Here is a 21,371-nt window from a genome sequence, read left to right as displayed (position 1 = left end):
GAAGCTAGTACTTGCTATGCATCACTCTCTTTCTTCTAAAAGCATGCCATCTAGTTGGGAAAGGATTAGCAAACAAAAAGCTGTAAATAATTTAATTGCTTCATTGGGAGTTACATTACAGATGTAGTGTAAACATATGAAGGGGGACACTTAAGCTGGTTGACTGTATCACAGAAGACATTATTAATGATATCCTACATTCCATGGTAAAACTGAAAGGATGTACTGAAGTTTTCTAGGTGGATAGATTGCATAAGAGTATTCCAGGCAGAAAGGACAGCATGTGCAAAGCCATGGAAATATAATAAAACAACCTAAGTTCCTAGAATATTTGCCATAGTAAGGAACAGTACAAAATAAATATACTGGCTCCCACTCTTACAAAAAAGGCAGGGTTTAGGAATCTAAGTGACAAGGCTAAATATAAATTTATGTCTGTCCAACCCCTTAAACAACTGCCTTGACACTATATCTTTTTTTTATTAGGTTAAGGGGGTAGAGAATGACACATAAACAAAATTGGAATCTTTAAAAACTCTGTCATATTGAGGAAAACTACTACCACATTATTCATAGATTTTAAAAATAGAATATGCTTAAGAAAATTAGTCAATGGGGTGAGAGAATCAAATTTTAATAACCCTAGCATAAAATCTTTCTGGATTTGAGGGCTTGAGCCCACTACACTTCTAGTTGCTTGCCTTCTCTGCATGTAGTTTTCATGCCTTAAATTAAGAAGTAAACTCTAATATCCTGAGGCAAATGTTTCACCTATATATTATAATTTGCTTTTATTTTTTATTTTTACTTTTAAACATTTTTAGAGAGAAAGAGCGTGCATGCAAGTGGGGGGGAGAGGGGCCAAAGGGGAGAGACAGAGAGAGACAGAGAGACAGAGAGAGAGAGAGAGAGAGAGACAGAGAGAGAGAGAGAGAGAGAGAGAGAGAGAGAGAGAGAGAGAGAGAATTTTAAGTAGGCTCCAGGCTTAGCATGGAGCCAGATACGGGGCTCAATCCCACAACCCCAGGATCATGACCTGAGCCAAAATCAAGAGTCTGACACTCAACCGACTGAGCCACCGATGCAACCCCAAAATTTGCTTTTAAAATTAAATCTGTATCCTATAGTTCTCCGATCCCTCTAAAAAATTATCAGAGGGACCTAAGAATCAGTAGTATTACTTTCAGTGGTAGGAAGACAAAGTTAACTTTTATAAAAGTTAAGTAACCTGTCTAAAATCATGCAGCTGTTATATGGCTGAGCCAGAACTTGAACCCAATTTTTCAGATTTCCATATCAGCACTTTCTTCAATACCACATCTAATGTTAAATCAAAAATCCAATTCTTATTTGAAAATGTCCTATCTTGGGGCGCCTGGGTGGCTCAGTCGGTTAAGCGTCCGACTTCAGCTCAGGTCATGATCTCGCGGTCCGTCCGTGAGTTCGAGCCCCGTGTTGGGCTCTGGGCTGATGGCTCAGAGCCTGGAGCCTGCTTCCGATTCTGTGTCTCCCTCTCTCTCTGCCCCTCCCCCGTTCATGCTCTGTCTTTCTCTGTCTCAAAAATAAATAAACGTTAAAAAAAAAAAATTAAAAAAAAAAATGAAAATGTCCTATCTTCTTTTGAGTCAAAACATTAGGAGACATTGTGTGAATAAAAGACCTACACAAAAAGCTTATCTCCTATGTGAGAGGAAAAACCTGAGCCATAGTTTCTGTCAATACAATATCAGAACAGCTAATCAAAAACAAATATTGGTGAGTCATATACATGCTTTACAAGAGATAATAAACATGTAGAAATTTGAAAAAGAAAAGAAAGCTCCGTATGGATAAAATTTTAATGCGGTCATTTTATTTTAAGTTTTATTTACTTATTTTGAGAAACAGAGAGGAAGGAGCAGAGGGAGAGAGAGAATTTTGAAGCACACCCACAATGTCAAGTTGGAGCCCTACACAGGGCTCAATCTCAGTAACCTGAGATCACGACCTGAACCAAAATTAAAAGTTGGACCCTTAACCAACTGAGCCACCCAAGTGCCCCAATGCTGTCATTTTAATATCCAGGTGAGCCTAAGTTTTTTATGATTCTTGAAAGGTAGAACTGACTGACGCGCTGAAATACAAGGAGTCAATGAGCAATGGCTAACTCAATATCATCATTCAGTTCAATACTTCAAAGAGGTAAGTTCAGGTCTAGGGATTCTAATAAAATGCACATATATATATGCACACATGATAATATTTTATATTTGTATTCATATTAAAAATTATTTTATATTTACATTTTATATTTAAATAAATGTATGTTATTTTTATGTAAAATAAAAATAAGAAAAAATCTTTAAAAATAAAAGTAGGGGGATATCAATTACTGTTAAGTGAACATATTAAGGTCTTTGAATAACTTTATAATAAGGCAAAAAAAAATCTGGAATTAGTTCTTTGAAAGTTGCTTAAAGGTTTTTGCAAGGATTATCTATTCGTAACTGGGTTATTGGCTCACAATGTAAATGTGGTCTCCCCCCACTCAACAGCACCCTTCTTATGATAACTGGAATTCATCTAAAATTTAACAGAATTTTAGGAAAGGGAGTACAGATTAAAAGTCACTGGGAGTTTTTGATTTCCTTTTTTTTTTTTAGTTTGTTATTTGAGAAACAAGGAAGACGTATCAAATATTAATGTACTTCTACTTAAAGTAGAAATATACTAAGGGTGTGGTAGGGTCTGTGCTTGCTTGGGACTGGATAATTAAAAAATAAATAAATAGATAAATAAGTAAGTAAATAAATAAATAAAATTTTAGGCCAAATATACAACTTGGATTCCAATAAGGCATGTTTGCTATGATAAATAATTTTCCTTATAGAATTATTTTTCCCCTTAAAGCCCTACATATCTTACTTTGATTAAATGAATATGACTGTGTCTTTTTACAGGTCGTGCTAGCCTTAAATGGGGGCAGAATGGGGTTATTTTAAAATGTTGAGAAATCATGTCATGATCATTACAACATCCACACAAACAGACTTAATTCATTTATAAACTTGAGCTTCATCAGGAAAACACTACATTAACTGGCTTTTCAAATGCCAGAGAATGGTTCATTAGCTTTAACTGTAATATTATGATGACAATTCATGTAATATAATGGGGAACCACATCTTTTTATCTACATAAAAAAATGTAGTCTCGGATGAATTTAGGATTTCTGACAGTTCAGCCATCAAGCCTTGATATACATTCATGTAGCATATTGAAAAGGCATATTTCCACTGTTATGCTACATTTAAACTGACAAGGAATAGAACTGAACAATGATTCTTTGATTTAAAAGACTATTTATGGTATATAATAAGCATTAGGCCATGCAGCATTTACATATAGGAGACTGAAAGGAATCTAAATTTCCAAGTATATTCTGATTAGAAGTGACATGGACAGAAGTTCTCAGTTAATAACTTTTTAAATAAGCTGTTATTTTTAATAATGGTTCATGAAGAAAAGGGGAGGTATTTCACTTATTCTTTTAAAAATGTATGTTCCTCTGGAAACAAAACATATCTACACAAATCATAAACACCAGAGTCTAAGAGATTGCAGCGATTTAAAATCAGCTGTTGTGGAATACTCATTAAACGACTACAACAAAGTAAAAAAAAAAGAGAGAGAAACAAAAACAAAACCACGTATTCTGTATCTAATAGGTTCCCGGCACGATGCAGACTGTAGGGCAGGAGGCAAGACGCTTCTCTTCTAAGCAAGCTCAGGTTCCTATGTGAGAGATGATTACAAGGCAGAGATACGGTGAGTTCCTTTTCAAGGAAGGCTCAAGAGATGTGTAAACACTGGAAAGAGAAGTATTTTGGCTTGAAGAGATGAACAGTGGTGAAGTTTATCAGAATAAATATGATCAGATTTACATCTTAAAGGACTATTAGTATAATAGGGAGGGTAGATGGTGAGATGCTCTAGTAGGAAAAAGTAAAGGTATTGTAATGCCAAAGGGCAAAGTGTATTTGGGAAAAGTACTTTAGTAATTTACAACAAGCCCTACAGGCTTTGAGGATGGAAGAAAAGGTGGGGCCCTATAAGAAAGGACTAGAATTGTTCATTAAAGATTCTACACTTTTATCTTGAAAACAATGTGCAATCTTTAAAGAAAGTCTCTTAATTAAGATCAAAGTATATATTAAGAAGCTTAACTTGTTGGCAGTTTGGGAGATGGAATTGACATAGGACAAGGCAGAGAGAGACCTATATGGAGGAATTTACAGCCATTCAACTAATACTTATTTTAAAACAGGCATAGCAAATATAATTAATTCAGCTAACCTTTAGCTCACACCTACCTGCTGTTTTGCCTCCTGTAATAAACTGGATTCTAGAGGGATGTAAGCCAATTAAGAATTGTAAAATGTTCATTTAAAATCCTTATCTTTGAGTGATTACCAATAAATACCTTTTAGTTCCCTTCAAATTTTTTAAAAATATTTTTTTACTTGCGTATCTACTAAGGGGTAAACCTTGTTAAAAAGAAAACCACAGATCCAATATGGCCTCAGGCCAACTCATCCAACTGTACCCAATACCTTACTGATATGCAGTTCCAACCTACTCCAGAAATGTAGTCTTAATTGGTCAGTCAGAATTTTTCCAAGAAGCATCTATGAAGTAATCTGACACAAGGGCCCTCTCCATTCCCCAAAGAAAAATGAGGTAATCTGAGTAAGATCCCCCGTGCTTCGCTAAAAGGGAAGGTGATCCTACCTGAAACAACCCTTTCTTTTCTTTTGTTAATAACTTCTTGCCCTAGTTACCTTCCTATAAGAACCTTCCATTTGCTACAGCACCTTGGAGCTCCCCTCTACTTGCTAGATGGGATGCTGCCTGATTCATGAATACCTTCCTAAAGCCAACTGGATTTTCAAATTTACTCCTTTGAACTTTTGTTTTTTAATAGCATTGTAGTGGGGCGCCTGGGTGGCTCAGTCAGTTAAACATACAACTTTGGCTCAGGTCATGATCTCGCAGTTCTTGAGTTCGAGCCTCCATTGGGCTCTGTGCTGATAGCCTGGTGCCTGCTTCGGATTCTGTACCTCCCTCTCGCTATGACCCTCCCCTGCTCTCTCTCTCTCTCAAAAATTAAAAAATAAAAAAGAATTTAACAGCATTGTAGTAAGGATGAACATATATAAAGGTTAAACAATTCCACGATAATCATGTGGATTAAATGCTAAAAATCACATTTAATCAAAATATGAGTAATCCAAATCTAGATTAAAATAAAGAAGCTTCTTTTTAGGATAGATGAAATAAGGTAAAATTTTTGGAAAAAGGCAATCTTACACAATATTTTTAAGTACTTTCAATTTATACTTTAAAAAAATTATGCTAACTATAAAACCAACTTTTTCAAACAGAAATAAACTAGTAGTAGGATCAAATATTTCAATTGTTTAAATTTCTGGGTTTATTAACTAGCCAGAAAACATAGAATTATAGAATATGAAATTACTGTCTATATTTAATTTTCACGTGACTTCAAATCTTACTGAAAAAAATCAGTATGGAGGGGCACCTGGGTAGTTCAGTTGGTTAAGCATACAACTCTTGATTTGGCTCAGATAGTGATCATGTGGAGGTGAGATCAAGTCCCATGCAGAGCCTGCTTAGGATTCTCTCTCTCCCTCTCTCTCTCTGCCTCTCCCCCACTTGAGTGCAAGCTCTCTCTCCCTCTCTCTCTTTCAAAATAAATAAATAAACTTTAAAAAAATCAGAATGGAGATAGAAAAACTTCAGAGTTGTTTAATTTAAATGACACTGTCTTAGTTCTTCAGCAGTGGATAGGAAAACTTGTCAGCAAATTTCCGGTGGTATTTTTCGCAGCTCAAACATGATATTGAAGGGGAGCAGAATTTTCCACCCCGAATATTTCTCTTTGGAAGAAGGATTATTGTGAACTGATTATTTTTAAGAAAGCAGATACAGGAGAAGCTCTGAAAACCCAGCAGAAGTTACCCTCCTGTAAGACATTTAGATTTATAAAAGAAATCTCCATTTGTAAGGGTCCTTTCTGCTTTGTCAGGAAGAGTAAGAAAACTAAATCCCTAGAAAGTATTTTCAATTAAAGGACACAGACTTAAATCTGCATAACAACCTTACCTTCCTTTACTCTGGTTTGCCTGATAACCTTCCATAACTGCCCTAGACTCACACATCTATTGTCTTTAGCTGGAGAAGGTATTTAAGGTGATGGTTTGAGCCACTTCAGGGAGTTGCTCATTTTTCCTGGATATCTCAGATATACAGGAGGTACACATGCTACTAAACTTTTGTTTTTCTCCTGTTAACCTGTCTTTTATTACCTGAGTGGCTCAGCCAAGAACCTAGAAGGGTAGAAGAAAAAGTTGAAGAAGGAAATAGATGGTTAAGCTGGCCAAATAAATTTTGATAACAAATAGACTTTAATTTTGTCTACTGCCTAATTTATCCACAGATCTAAATGTTGAAATGTTAAGTGTTTATATTCATGACCACTTTCTTCCCTGTGTGGAGATGGTTTTTTTACAAATTCCTAAAACTATGGAAGGTCCCTCCTTACAGTAGCACAGATATGCCAGAAGAACAAGTTCATCATTACTTTCAAAAATGAAAAAGCAACTCAAATCTGAGTCAATTCTAAGGAAGAGGCAAAGAGCTTTTCAGATTTGCATATGAATCACGTCTTATAAAAGAGTTTCCTGCTTTCTAAAGTGACATGATAAATGACACCAGTTATTCTGGATTGAAATGTGCCAGTTAATACAGGTTAGAGATAAGGTGGGGCTTAGGTGCAGGTTCTGGTCCTCAACCCAAAAAGACCAGTTATTGTATTTTTCTACTTTCTTCATGGGAGAAAAAGGAAGTAAGTCAATGTCATAATTAAAACTCTAGTACTAGATCAGAGGAAAGCAAACATAAGATGAAAACCTGCCAGTATAGAAATAATCTCTATAAAAATTAAATAAATTACACCCAGAATTTTATAATTAGTTAGATACGGAAGGAAGAAAGTACTAGAGCATTGGCAACTAATATAAAAATTCTGATAGGACTCAGGCAGAAGTCACTGAAAGGTATCATTTTCCAGAGAATATTCTAGTGAAGTTACAGGAACCCTGAGGGGAAATGAAGCTAAGGGCACCTATCTGAAGTAAAACTTTATAAAGGGAATTCAATTGACAGACTTCTAACTTGGGTCCAAAAAGTCCAGGTTCATAAAGACTTGTAGTTGAAAGGCTGGTGGTAGGTATTCCATTTTGGAGACTGAGCAGAGAGCTTTGATCCTGGAGTATTTGACAGTGCTAAACTTAGTCTTGTTCCTCTATGGAAAAAGACACCTATCAGGAAAGAAGTTTATTAGTAAAATAAAAAGACAAATTTCTATTCATAGTTTTGACTATTTGGGCGGAAGTTCTAGAATTACAATTTCAAAAAAGGAGAAGAAATGAGACTTGTTATAAAATAAGCCTACATTTCAATAAGATGGTTTTTCCCTTGTGAAAAATTGAAACTCATTTCAAATTTTGTGATTTTGTGTGTGTGTGTGACATACAAAAGTACGTGTTTTCATCTTAAAACAAAATGAAACCAAAAAAATAGTTAACATATATATTGAAGTAAATTGTTTTGCAAAAATAAAATCAATTCAGATTTTAAAAACTGGCCTTTATGGTATAATGGAATAACAACAGTAATGTTAAATTTTGAAAGCAACTATTCCTGACAGAATTCCATATTTTTCCCCTTTCAGATCAAATGATTTATAGCAAATTAAGATATACATGAAAGTCGTTGGGGGGACATGTAATTTAAACATAAATTAGATCCAATACTTTGGACACTGGAGAATCTTTAGCAAAGCGAGTACTTCAAGAAATAAATGGGGTAAATTACTCTCATAAAAGTATCATAAAATTATTTTAAATCTCAAGAAAATTTCTACTATACAGCTCGTAACTCATAGCTAAAACAAAACTAGAGCCTCCTTGAGGAGTGAACTAAACAACACAAACAAACAAAACTACATATTTTCTGACATATAAAAAAACTTCTCTTTTATGACATGCAAAACTTGCCTTTTCCACCAAACAGCCCATTCCTAGGAAGGCCTTGGAAAAAAATCATTTCCATTGATCCAATTTATCCATTTATAAAGATTTTCTAGAGTGAAGCAAAAAGAGCCAAAATTAAAGTATTAGAGTCACTGACATATACCACTTGCTTTCAGGACAACCTTGATTAAATGAAGTCAGCTGGTTTTGAGGTAGCTGTTCATTCATTCATTCACTCACTTATTCATTCTGTGAGTTTTGACTGCTTTTCTTTCTTTCTTTCTTTCTTTCTTTCTTTCTTTCTTTCTTTCTTTCTTTCTTTTTCTTTCTTTCTTTTATATTCTATTTTTTAGGTCATCTCTACATCCAACATGAGGTTGAACTCACAAACCCGAGATCAAGAGTCACATGCTCTGCTGACTGAGCCAGCTAGGAACTCCTTGACTGCTTTCTATTTGCCAAACACTATGGTGAGTAGTAAAGAGAAAATGCTTAGAATACGCAGCCCTTGTTTTCAGTTCTATGGGAGAAATGTGCAAAGTGATACAACTTTACATATGTCCTCTAATAAAAGCAGAAAGGTGTAATAGTGAAATAATAGTTTACTTAGGTCCTACCAATTCTCCCCTTCATGAGATACATACAGCTAGCTGAAGTTCAGATTACCCACCAATATTATAGAGTATGGCACTTTATTTTCCTTCAGAAGAAATGGGTTTCATGGAATGTTAGAATGCATTTGCTAAGAAAAATTCAGAGGAACACCCCTCCCCTTCATCTCCCCCCACTGGGCCCCAGTCAGAAAACCTATCAATCAAAATTTTGAAGGGTTCTCTGTCTTGGTACTGGGTGAGATAGTGTAAGCCATCTCCCAACTCAAGGAATGAATCAGCTATGCTGTGTGTTGCTTTATTTATAGGTGGTTCCAACCCAGGAAAATGCCAACAGATTAGCACCTGCAAAGTATGTAAGCATGAATGTAGTGTCATTGTGGTGGATTAGAATCTACTCACAATTTCATGTTCTTCTCTATGTGCGTATACCATGGCTGTGTTAAACAACAGTGGTCACATGACTTGCTTTGGCCAATTAAAGGTACACGGAGGCAATGTGCGTCTCTACTCAACAGAAGATTTAAGAGGCAGCCTATGGCTTGGCATATTCTCTTTCTCATTTATGATACAGACATGCCCCAGATAATGGTTGCTCCATTGGCCTGAGTTCCAGAATGAAGACAGTATGAAGTGACGTGCAGTTGGCTCTTGAGAGACTTGTGACACCAGGGAGAAATGAACCTTTGTCGACAGACTGTGGTCACTCTCCCAGCATAAACGTAAGATGTTACTATCTGAGGTAATATAGTCATTCCCCTTCAGCACTGTCAACATTTCCCATATTTATTTTGTTTTCCTTATGAAGAAGTAAAAGAAGATTTATTCTAAAATAAGAGGTATCAGTTACTCTTTCTTATTTTGGATTTTTCCTATAAATAATTTTGCTTCACTGTATGAACTTTTCAGGTTATGAGCACATACTCTGAAATGCCCCAAATTAAATTCCACTCTGTCCCTTACAGCTGTGTGATCTTGGGCAAAGAACTTCATTTTCTGTGCCTCATATTCCTCTTCCATAAAATGGAAAAAGTAATAGTTTACCACCGAGAGGATGTTGTAAGGATTACCTGAGTTAGCACAGGCAAAACAGAGAAGTATCTGGCACATGGCAATGCTTTGGTTATTAATATCTACTATGAGTATTACTATTATTTGCCATAAATATTATTTGACAAGATATTTATGGTTTCCATAGGTAATACGTGCAGTTTTAAATTTTACATCTTTCTGAACTCAATTCTAATCCATTAAAAAATCCGGTTGACTCTACATTCAAAATGTATCCAGAGTCTAAAGAAACCAAATGATATCACTTCTGCACTCAAAATTTGCAGTGGCTTCCCAATATTCCCAGAGTAAACTGAGTCCTAACAACAGCCAATTATGCCCTCCAAGTTCTGCATAAGGCCAAAAGCCTCTGACCCATCTCTAATCTCATCTCCTGCAGCTACCTCTTCACTCAATCTACTCCAGACAACTGTCCTTCCCCTCTTCCTTAAACACTCCAGGAAATGCTTTTGCTCTTGAGTATTTGCTCTAGTACCTTCCTCTGCCTGGAACGCTCTTCTTCCAAGCATCTGCACTACCAAGTTCCTCACCTTCTCCACAGCTTTGTCCAAATGTCACCTTCTTCATAAGGCAAACAGATCATCGTTTTGAAATTGTTAACTCTCCTCCCCACACCCCAACACACTTGACACTTGTGACTCCCCTTAATCTTGTCTATATTTTCTCTTTTTATTTTTGCTAAGGCACTTATCACCTTCTGTCATACCATGTGATTTGCTTACGATACACATTTATAATTAATATCTTTTATTTCTATAAAAATGTAAGCTTCATTGGGTAGAGTCTGTAGGGGAGCAAAATTTGCCACCCCAAAATAGGTTTCTTTGGCGTGTGAATTATTGTAGGCCAATTATTTTTAAGAAACAGAAAACTCAAGAAGTTTTTCTTTTTGCTTCCCCACTAACTGCCTAAAAGAATTTAGACAGAGGATCTGTTCCAGGATAGGAGCTATCATCATAGATAACTACAGTATAAAACGAACTACCTGTGGTAGACAGAGAGAAACCTAGCAAAGTCCTCCCTCTGTGGCATTGTCTCCTTATGGCCCAGCACACATTTGTTTACCAAACATTTGCTCTTTTCATATTCCTATGAATTGCCTTCCTCCTTTTTGAAGTCTCTGACTCCATCCTCTTCTGCCTAGCTCTAGAGAGCATAGAAGCCTCAGCTGCCTGTGGGCCTCATATTCTTCTGGAGTACCTGCATGTACATAATTAAATCCGATTTTCTCCTGTTAATCTGTCACATGTCATTTAATTCTTAGACCAGCCAAAAGAATCTTAAAGGCTGAATGAAAATCTTTCCTCTCCAACAGGTCCTTTGTTTTATTCACTGATTTCAAGCAATTAGAGTAGTGCCTGGCACATGATAGATGGTAAATAAATATTGTTAGTTGAGTGAACCCACAAGTTGAGCAAATGTGTAAATTTCCTTTTTACAAACAAAATGTTTATTTAGCAGTTAACTATGCCATCATAAAAAGTTAACTTCTAAGAAATTATGCCTATTAAAAGAGATAAAGTGCTAACAAGTAAATAAAGCCCAAATGATGAGGTGTAGAGACAGAATGAGCGATTTTGTATTCATGCAGATTCTACATTTGGATTGAAGAAGGTCAGTTATTTCAGGCTAATAAGGAAATCATGCGCTCAGAAGCCCTGAGACCGTAGCACTGTTTAGATCTGTACTTTAATATTTAATTTCATATATTTCCTGAAGGAAACTGATTAATAATTGCAGCCAGTGAAGCATATACTTTAAAAGATTGACCCCCGCAAGCTGTTGTTTTTTGAAGATTAAAATAGTAGCTTTTTTCTTATAAAACAAGTCACTGATGTGACATCTTTCTAACTTCACAGAGCTGAAAATAAACGGAGGAAAATATGAAAGATAGCTAATTAGCCACATGCTTTGCAGGATTTTTTGTTTTTATTTTTGTTTTGAGACAACAACAAAGTGGATTGGTGCACATTTGGAAACTTTGAGTTGATCCTTATAAATATTAATGTGAAATTATTATGCTTTTCAAAATTCCTTTCTATTTTAACCAATTTGCCTCAACCCCAAGAACATTGTTAACTCTCAAACTCTAGCTCATATGCATTTATCAAAGAAGAAGGATCGAGGATAATAAAACCAGCACCAAATACAGTTTCTACTGCACAGCCCATCAGCATCCTCATATGTGTGTCCAATCAGTGGCTCCAGCTTAGTTTAGGAAATGAACAGCTGGAGGCTATCCACAGAAAGTATAATCTTTTAAGGACGATGAATAAATGAAATCTGATGCAGTAAATTGTTTGAGGAGAAACACAGTGGTTCTATTTCTCCTCAGTGCCCTTTTAATTTAAGCTTGTCCTTCATCTTCCATGAAAGCCTTCTGTGTCTTCGTTATAGCCCTCTTCCCTCTTCAATTTTTAAATTCTTAATGGAAACCAATAATTACTTCCAAGAGATTTGGCTTATAGTCAAATTTCCTATAAACACCTTCATATTATTAATCAAACTGCAAACGATAAAAGAGAATTAGTAGATATGAATGCTTCTGAAAAGTTAAATGGAATGTACAGAGGGCTTATGCACTTTGGGTTAGCTACATTTGTACGCTTTATTAGAAATAAAAATGCTGTCAAATATTCTTAAACTTATAATCAGATTTCTACTAGCAGGCAGAATTAACTGTTAGAATAAAAGAAAAAAGATAACTGGTCTTTTCCATGCTTACTGAGGGACACTTCAAATAGAATTTTAAAAATTTATATTAAGGATACTGAATTGTTTTCTTTCAATGTAGTAGTTTGGCTTCCACACAAAAAATACTTAAACTGTCCAAAAAAAATTCCCTGAAACCCAAGAAACTTACACTGAAAATAAAAACTCTCTACCCTATTGACAACTTGCAATTAGCAGTTTCATCATTAATGAGAAAAAATGTCTCTGGATCTGCAAGAAGAATCTGAAGAGGAATATAATAGAATTATCAAAGGTTAAGGAATTCTCAGGCTTTACATCAGGAAATTTCTTTCATTGGAGCCAGTGAGAGGTAAAATCTAGAGTTGAAATGCTTTGGATCAAATGAACCTTGACATAGTACTATAATCTAAGACCAATCACAGTAGAAGATGAGCAGTGTGTTCAGACATTTAGATGTGACACTCCTGGTTATGGCTTGCCCAGCTGAATTAGTATCAAATAAAACAACTATCCCACGCCTTTTTACACTCTGGCAACAAAGATCCCAAAGGAACTTAAAGCTTTAAAGCAGATATTTGTCAGGGTTGATGCAGCCCTTCCCTAGTCACCTTGCTAGGACAATGAAAAAGAAAAAAATTAGCTATTAACAGCTGTGTCCTGATTGCTACTTTTTCCTTTTGAAACAATTATGAATTGGGCACTATTTTCTGAAATTAATTGATACTACAGACTGAGTCTCCAGGCTTTCTTTTGAGAAGCAAACCCATAGCTATTTAGTAATTAGAATGACAGTTCTAAAATTTTGCAAGGAAATCCCTCTATCCCCCCATCCCCATTTTTAGTGCTTTAAATCACAGAATAGTTCTCACTGGGAGGAAGCCTGTTTAAAATAATCTGTGGGGCTTTTAAAAATTATGCATGTCCTGAAATTCCCCATATAGGTGCTTCCTCCTCAACACCTACTTTTTAACAATTATTAGAACTTCAGGATCCTAGTATGAGCTGTTACAGTGATGCAAATATTCCAATGGAAAAGAAACACCATTCTCGAAATTATCTCCCAGGTCTACCCCACAGAAGTAGCTATTCAGACCCTTTCTTCAAAGGGAACATAAGAGTAGCCATTATATTCACTCAAAACAGAACAGGAAAATCCAGCTGCCTTACCCTTTTGGTTCACCTCATGGATCTGATTCTCTTAAAGCCACAGGAAATAAGCTTGACAGAATGGCATCAGGCAGGCCTGGGTTTGAATCCTAAATTCTGCTATTTAAGTTTTGACCTTTAACGTATCCCTTTACTTCCATGAATCCCAGATTTCTCATCTGTAGCAAAGGTCTGACAACCACCTTGTCGGTTTACTATGTGTATGTGAGGCGACATATTAAAAACACACAGCACCATGCTTGGTGCAGAATGTGCATTCAATACCTGTTAACCCATACTCCCTTGGAAGTTGAAATAATACCTCGCAGTTATATGCCACATTTTGAATTCCTGAAGTGTTTTCACAAGTGTTATCTCATTCACTTCTTAGAAGAAAGAAGGAAAGGAAGGAGGCAGTGATGGGTGAGGTTAACAACTATTATCCCACTTAAAGAAACAGTATGGAAAAGTTGGTAGGGTATCCAAGGTCACACAGAATCTGACAATGTTTCAGATTCTGGAAATAATTTGGCTCAACCTATTCTTTTAACAAATGAATAGATACAAGTTCAGAGAACTTCAGGAGAAAGTTAAAACCAAACTGTTCTGTTTTCTAGTACAGTTGTCTTCTAACCATACCCCTTTGTTTCCTCACATGTTGGGTTCCAGCCAGACAGCAAGGTTGGTAGGAGAAGACAGTGCATCTATTTCCCCCAGAGCTTGGGAGAAAAAAAGTATTTACATTATTCTAGAATAGTCAGGAACTTCTCCCAAAATCCTGACCCTTGGCTACTTTCCATATCCACATCTGGGGTAGTATTATCAGCCTGAAAAATCAAAAAAGCGATAATATGAGTAAGCCCACATGTATAATTATGTTTTGTAATTCTATATTCTAAAATAGTACTAAGCCCTAAAATAAAATAAGGCTAAGAAGACCAACACAGTTAGAACTTTCCCCATGTTGACACTTTTAACATTTGCAAATTTAAAATGCAAAATTAATTTAATATGTATTGTTTAATAATCTCTGCTTTAGTGGTATCCTAATCACTGGTGCCCAGTTGGCCAACTGGATAATCCAGCACTTTCTATACATTTGTCTTCAACTCCTGAACACCCTGACTAGGGCTGAGTCCCTTCTCCAATCCTTTTTCTCTCCTTAGTCCCACTATTTGTTCCATGTATACTTTCTGCCTCGGATTCCATAGAGATAAGGACTCCCTGCCTTACCAGCCCCAAGGCTAAATCCGGACTGATGAATTTGCTGTATCACTGAAAGAGGATTTTAAAAGATAATATCTTGATGGTATAAAGTTATCTATGGTGCATCAAAATACTGCAGCTGGAGGTAAACATTACATTGTAAATCCTCAGTCATAGAATTTAACTTTGGGAGAGCAAGTGGCCTCTTGGTTTTGGAAGTCTGGATTCAGTGCAGAAAAATTACACGATAAAGGAATATAAAAGCTAGTTAGATGGAGATAAATTTAATAGGTCATCATCCCTTTGCTTCCACCCCTCAAAAGTTGTAATGCAATCTAAATAAAAACCTCCTTGCTTCCTGGCCTGATGTTCCTCATACACATTACCCTGCCTGTGTTTGGTCATCAAACTCATAGATTTCTCATCTATCAAGATGAAGCTTACTTTTCCACTGGACTATTTGATTCACCATGATGCCCTCTGCTAACTGCAATCATTTCCACTTGTATTCATAATTATCTATAATTACTTACAAGTAAGGATACAGCCATTGGCCTCCTACAAGCCTTCCTTCTCTAAGCATTTTAAATTAATTTGGGGATAATAATTTTAAACTTCTATTAAACATTCTTATTCTTATTTAAATTAGCACAGAGTTCTACCCCTTATATTTTTAATCATATTTACAAGTTATTTTTAACATGATATATGATTCTTTACCTAAATATCCATTTTTCATATTTCTGATTATTTACATTGATACTATAAATACAGTTCTATTTAGAACATGTGTGTCCTGTTCGAAAAATCTCGTGTATCTTTTCTTACAGGTCCATTTTCCATTTCTTCCTTTTCTGTAGCCCTAACCATGTGCGTCAAAAAGTATTAAGTAATTGCACAATTGACATGCTGGTATTTTTCTCATCTCTGCGTTCATTCCCCACAGGCCCAGCACCTCTGCCCTCACCTTAATCAGGAGAAGGCAGGATTGTTTAGGGCACTGACTAAATCTCGGCTGCAATAAAGGCAAATACATATCTGTCTTGAGTAAACACTGAAAAAGGAAATTGGAGCTCCAACAGAGACACCGACCTTTTGCCTAACTTGTGCCTGGACTTTCAGTCTCTCTAATCCTGCAGGTCGTCACCCCATATGCAACCTGCTGGATGGCTACTGTCTGACATAACGCCCAGTCTTGTCTCCTCTACCCAGCTTTGAACTTTTGCTGCCCATATCTAAGAGTGATTGCTTGGCTCAAAACACATTTCCAAAGCAGACTTTTTCAATTAATACTCTTGAATTCCTTCCTTCCTTCCTTCCTTCCTTCCTTCCTTCCTTCCTTCCTTCCTTCCCTCCCTCCCTCCCTCCCTCCCTCCCTTCGTTTCCTTTTTTTCCATCCTATCTCAAAGCAAAATATAAAGAGATAAGTAACAGCTGTGAACTTTACCTTGACTATGTCATAACATCACCATCTTATTATATTTTTAAATGCTTCTTTCTAGACCTTTTTCTACAATATCAATTTCATATTCCAATATATTCTTTTTGCCATTTATGACTCTTCGTTTTGCTTCTTACAGTCTTTGTTCTCCTCCTGTCATCATCTTAGTTTATCTTGTCCTTAAGGCATGTCTCCTAGTCTGTGGATGGTTTTGCTTTGAAAGGTGACCTACTCACTTCACTGTTTTTCTCCAAAGAAACCTGGGTATCAAAAATGCCTCCGTTTACTACACCAGGCTTTCTCCTGAAGAACACTTAGTACAGAGCTGTTGATAGCACATAGAACAATGGTAAGGTCCTCCTAAGAGTACTTGGCAAAATGAAATACAAAGCTGACGTCAGGGTTGAATTTATAAACTAGGCACACTATGAATGCGATTAGCAACTGAGCAAGCAAGACAAATCCCAGTGGGAGAAATATATCATCTAAGATTAATACAGTTGACTCTTGAACAACATGAGGGTTAGGGGCACCAATTCCCATACAGTTGAAATCTGCATATAATTTTTGACTTCCCCAAAACCTAGCTAGCCTAAAACAGTAGTAGCCTACTGGAAGTCTTGTCAATAACATAAACAGTTCATTACCACACATTTTGTATGTTATATGTGCTATATATTATGTTCTTATAAAGAAGTGAGCTAGAGTAAAAAATGTTAATAAGAAAATCATAAAGAAGAGAAAATATATTTGCAGTGCTGTACTGTATTTATTGAAAACAATCTGCATATAAGTGAACCTGTGCAGTTCAAATCCTTATTGTTCAAGGGCCAACTGTACATTCAGTAAATATTTACTGAACAGTTGTTCAGTATGTGCTAGGCACTGTTCTAGATGCTTGGGATGCATCAGTGAACAAAACAGACAAAGGTACAGGATTCAATAACATGGTAATGCAAAAACCGGAAAAGGTGATGAAGTTAGCCAACTGGATATCTAGAAAAAAAGTGTTCCAAGTAAAGAAAAAAAAAAAACAAAAACAAAAACAAAAAGGCAGTAAGAAGAAAGGTGGGGCTGGAGTGGAATGAGCAACACAAATGGTGCTGGGGATATATCAGAGGAGCTGAAAGGTAAGGAGATGTCAGAGAAGAGTGTCAGGATGGGAAATCATAGAGGGCCATGTTGACTATTATAAAAACTTGGGGTTTCATTCTGTTTCAAATTCTAAACTATTGCACAACTCTGTGCAGAGAAGTAACACAACCAAACTCAGGTTTGGGCAGGATAACTCTGGCCACTGAAATGGCGCAAGGATCAAGCAGGGATTCTGGTTAAGCAGCTGGTACCATGATGCAGGTGAGCGATGACAATAGCTTTGACCAGTGTGGCAGCAATGAGAAGTGGTTGCCCTCTGACTACATTTTGAACATAAAGTCATAGATTACAGGTATGGGAGAAAGAGACTGAAATCAAGGATGACTCCAAGATGTTTCATCTGGAAACTGGAAGAATGTGCTTTTCATCATCTGAGCAAGTTAAGATATCTGAGACAGCCTAGAGGAGAGTGTGGGGGGAAGATAAGAAGTTTAATTTTGGGCATATGGACTTTGAAACTTTATTAGACATCCAAGAATTTAGACCATAGTCATCCTAAAAGACAAATCTCTCTCTTCTCCCCTTTAAGTCCTCCTTTTCCCAGTTACTGTTCCTCTCTAGGTCCAAGTTAGTAATTTCCTACAGAAAATACTCTGCTTGGAGCTTCCTGGTTTTGTTCATCCTTGGTCCAACCTATAGTCATGTTCAATAGAAAGGCAGGATACATTGTATGATTTCCAAGATAAAACATATTTCATTGTTGAACTGATTTTGCTAGTAAGCCATAATATATAGACTATGTCATGGAATTATAGGCTTTTAGGAATCTCAGGAAGAATCTACAGGAAGCTCCTTTTTTTACACTGAAAGAAGCTAAAGTCTGGCAAGGATAAATGACTTTGAAAAGGTCATTCATATAGTTATTACAGAGCTAGAGGTAGAACCCAGGAATCATGCAATCTACTTGAGCATATGGCCCCTCAGTTGATCACATGCTTTTGCTGTTATGCATATGCTACAATATTCACATTCTATCTCCATGTTTTTATTTGGAAATATAATTAAATACCAGACTGTTAGCATAAGGTTACCACTTTCCTGGCCTTGAAAACCAAACTTTTTTCTTTTCCTTCCTTTTCTAACTAAATGCATTTTGAGATCTTTGGTTAACCTCAAGATGAATAGAAGTATAGATTGTAAAACGTCAAGTAGATAAATGATCTGCCCCAATAAGATGGTCTGGGATTTAAACCAGAGAAAATGTAACTTCTAACTTTTAAAGACATGTAAATGAGTAGAGCTGGGCTATATAAAAACCATGACATTACAATAGTTCCGAAAAATCATTTATGGAAACAGTGCCGGACTATTGCAATTTTGAAAAAGAATTTACAGCAGCATTTTTTTTTTCTACTACACATCTAGTTATAATTTCAGACTGAAAAGTTTGGGGTCAAATGAGAACAAATAATGGATTAAATCCCACCCAGTTAGGTAATACTGAATAGCTTTCATTATAACCATCTATAGTTACATGAAACGGAAGATTATTGGTTTGGTTATCATTTTTAAGCTCTACTTTCTATATCTTCTTCAGGAAATCCTCATAAGGCCATGATGTTTATTGGACTCACAAAGAAGGCATTAGATTTATCGAGAACTGCAAATCCTTCTATTTAGCTCTGACAGTATAGAAATAGCCTAGACTTCTTTACAGTGATTAGTCAGCTGCACAATAATCTTTAAATAGAATTATAACTTACTTTGGAACTTCCTCTCAACCAGGTTCTCTCATTACATTAATGAGCCAAATAGGGATTAATGGCGATTATAGCAAATCAGTACGTGAAACTGTTGAAGCTGTGTTTTTAAGCACTTCCGCTTTTGCCTTTCTGCTTCTCAATCTTCAGTCGTGGCTCTCTCCTTTGCATGCAACATGTTCAACATGCAACTCACTCACCAAGCCGTGTTGTTGCTCATTCTTCTCGCCTGCCCTGAACGCCTCAAATCACAATTCTCCATCCTCAAATCAATGACTTTTACAAATTATCCTTTTCAGCTCAGGAAAGTGATTTATTAAAAATTTAATGTAGGCAGATAATCTACTGAGAAATTAATTTGTTTTATTTCAAAGTTGTAGTCATTAAGGAAAAAAAAGAGGGAAAATTGTGTCTCTAAGACTACAACAAGAAATTATTCCTAAAGACTGAGCTCTGCTTAGAGCAAGAAGTGGGAAACAGAATTTTTGTGTGTGTTTCAGAACAAGCAAGGAGAATTTTTAGGCTGGGATGGGCTAAAGGCAATTCATTAAGCAGCCCTTGGTTTCAAGGCTTAGGTCATTGTATACTTGGGTCACATAGTAACTTGCAGCTTGCAGAAATAGAGGCTTTTGACAGTCAAAACAGAAGGGCTGCTTCTGAGATTATGTAATCACCATCCAACTTGTGTGTAGGCAGAGAGAGGGGTTCTCTTGCAACAACAAATGACCAATACTAAAAGTCCTGCCATATGTGTGTCTGTAGGGAAAGGATGGGTGCTTGAGCTGAACTTAATTTGATTTAAACAAAGATATATGTTAGTGCCTGCACCAATGTTTTAAAAGAATCCTACTTGTTGCTTACAGATAATAGGCCCATAAATATCACAAAGTAGAAAAAGAAAAAACCAAAAATGATCACATCATTTTAAGTCTTTGATGAAGTAAAATGAGTCCAACACCATTTCCATTTTTTGAACTTTGTGAATTTCTTAAAGGGTTCCACTGTTTTCTTGTATCTAAAATTTTATTTTTGTTTAAATTGAAATGTATGTGATAATGGATCAAGATTAAGAGGTAAAAACCAAATTACATTTCTATTAATAAAGAAAGGCTATAGAAAAAAGCATCTGTGACAGGGAAAAATAAAATGTCACTGTGTCCCCAACCATCTAAACCAAATGCTTAATTAAAAACTTAGTTGGAGCCACTCAGTCCACTCATTCTACTTTCCAAAGTGAATGTTATAGAGCCAAACAATATTGATACAAAGGCATCATCTTTGTACAGAATTTATATATATTTTGTTAAATTTTTGCGGCTTTTAAACTTGATAGTTTTCCAAAGCTTGCAGATCAAAGGCTGGAGTGTGATATGATGTATTAAGCATATTGAATATGCAATAAGATGAAGGGTAGCAGAGAGAGTTTTGATAAGCTTTATCAATCACAGAGGGCTTTGGAAATCTTTGATCAGAAAAGTTACTAGGCCAAAAGATAACTCTATACAGCTACTTGAGATTAATACATGTACCTCTTTGCCCTCTCCCTGAAAAATATATCAGTCTTGGTACATAATAAAGGTCTAAAAATCTGTTGTACTGAATTATAGTGAAAATGACTTGAAGTAATCATCAGCATCATTCTCAGTAGCCTAACTGCAATTCTGCATGAAGAGTTATCCTGTCCCCAAAGGAAAAGGCCATATTTATATAATTTCCACACCTGTTAATTTTCTGGTTAAGAAGATACAGAAACTTGTTACCACATTAAAGCAATTTTCATTATCAAGGAGAAGTTTCTAAAGTCCACCTGCCTTGTTTATAATTGACCATTCCTTTTTGGAAAAGATAAGGGAACAAGGAGGAACAGAATTTATCTTATCATTTATAAAAAATAGACATAACTTTTTGTTTATTTCATTTTAGTTGTAGGTGTACTAAACATTGTGAAGACACCTAAGATCTTAAAATATCATGAGGTTTCATAATATCTGAAATGCTTAGAGGTCTAGCATTCTGTGGCCTATAAAAGTGTTGGTACAAACCACGGTATGTTCAAAAGGTCACCAGAGAGGCAAATATAAAACAGTTTCCCTTCCTTCCACATATTACCTTAATAATTTTTAATGTACAGAATGTGTCTTGTTATAGAGAGAAGGAATACCTTCACTGGCAGAACATTCAAGAAAATGTTTAAGCACATGACATAAGTTCTTTCCCAAAGTTGCCATTTATAAGCAGGCTTCAGAGAGAG

General features: G+C 35.9%; 1 protein-coding gene across 1 annotated transcript in view; it reads right to left on the bottom strand.

Annotated features, from left to right (window-relative positions):
• KCND2 (potassium voltage-gated channel subfamily D member 2) overlaps positions 1-21,371 on the bottom strand; it is a 490,950-nt gene that overhangs the window by 375,211 nt on the left and 94,368 nt on the right. The gene's annotated exons all lie outside the window — the stretch shown is intronic.

The sequence above is a fragment of the Leopardus geoffroyi genome, chromosome A2 (assembly GCF_018350155.1).
Source record: "Leopardus geoffroyi isolate Oge1 chromosome A2, O.geoffroyi_Oge1_pat1.0, whole genome shotgun sequence".
Classification (NCBI taxonomy): domain Eukaryota; kingdom Metazoa; phylum Chordata; class Mammalia; order Carnivora; family Felidae; genus Leopardus; species Leopardus geoffroyi.
This window is presented reverse-complemented; position numbering and strand designations above follow the sequence as displayed.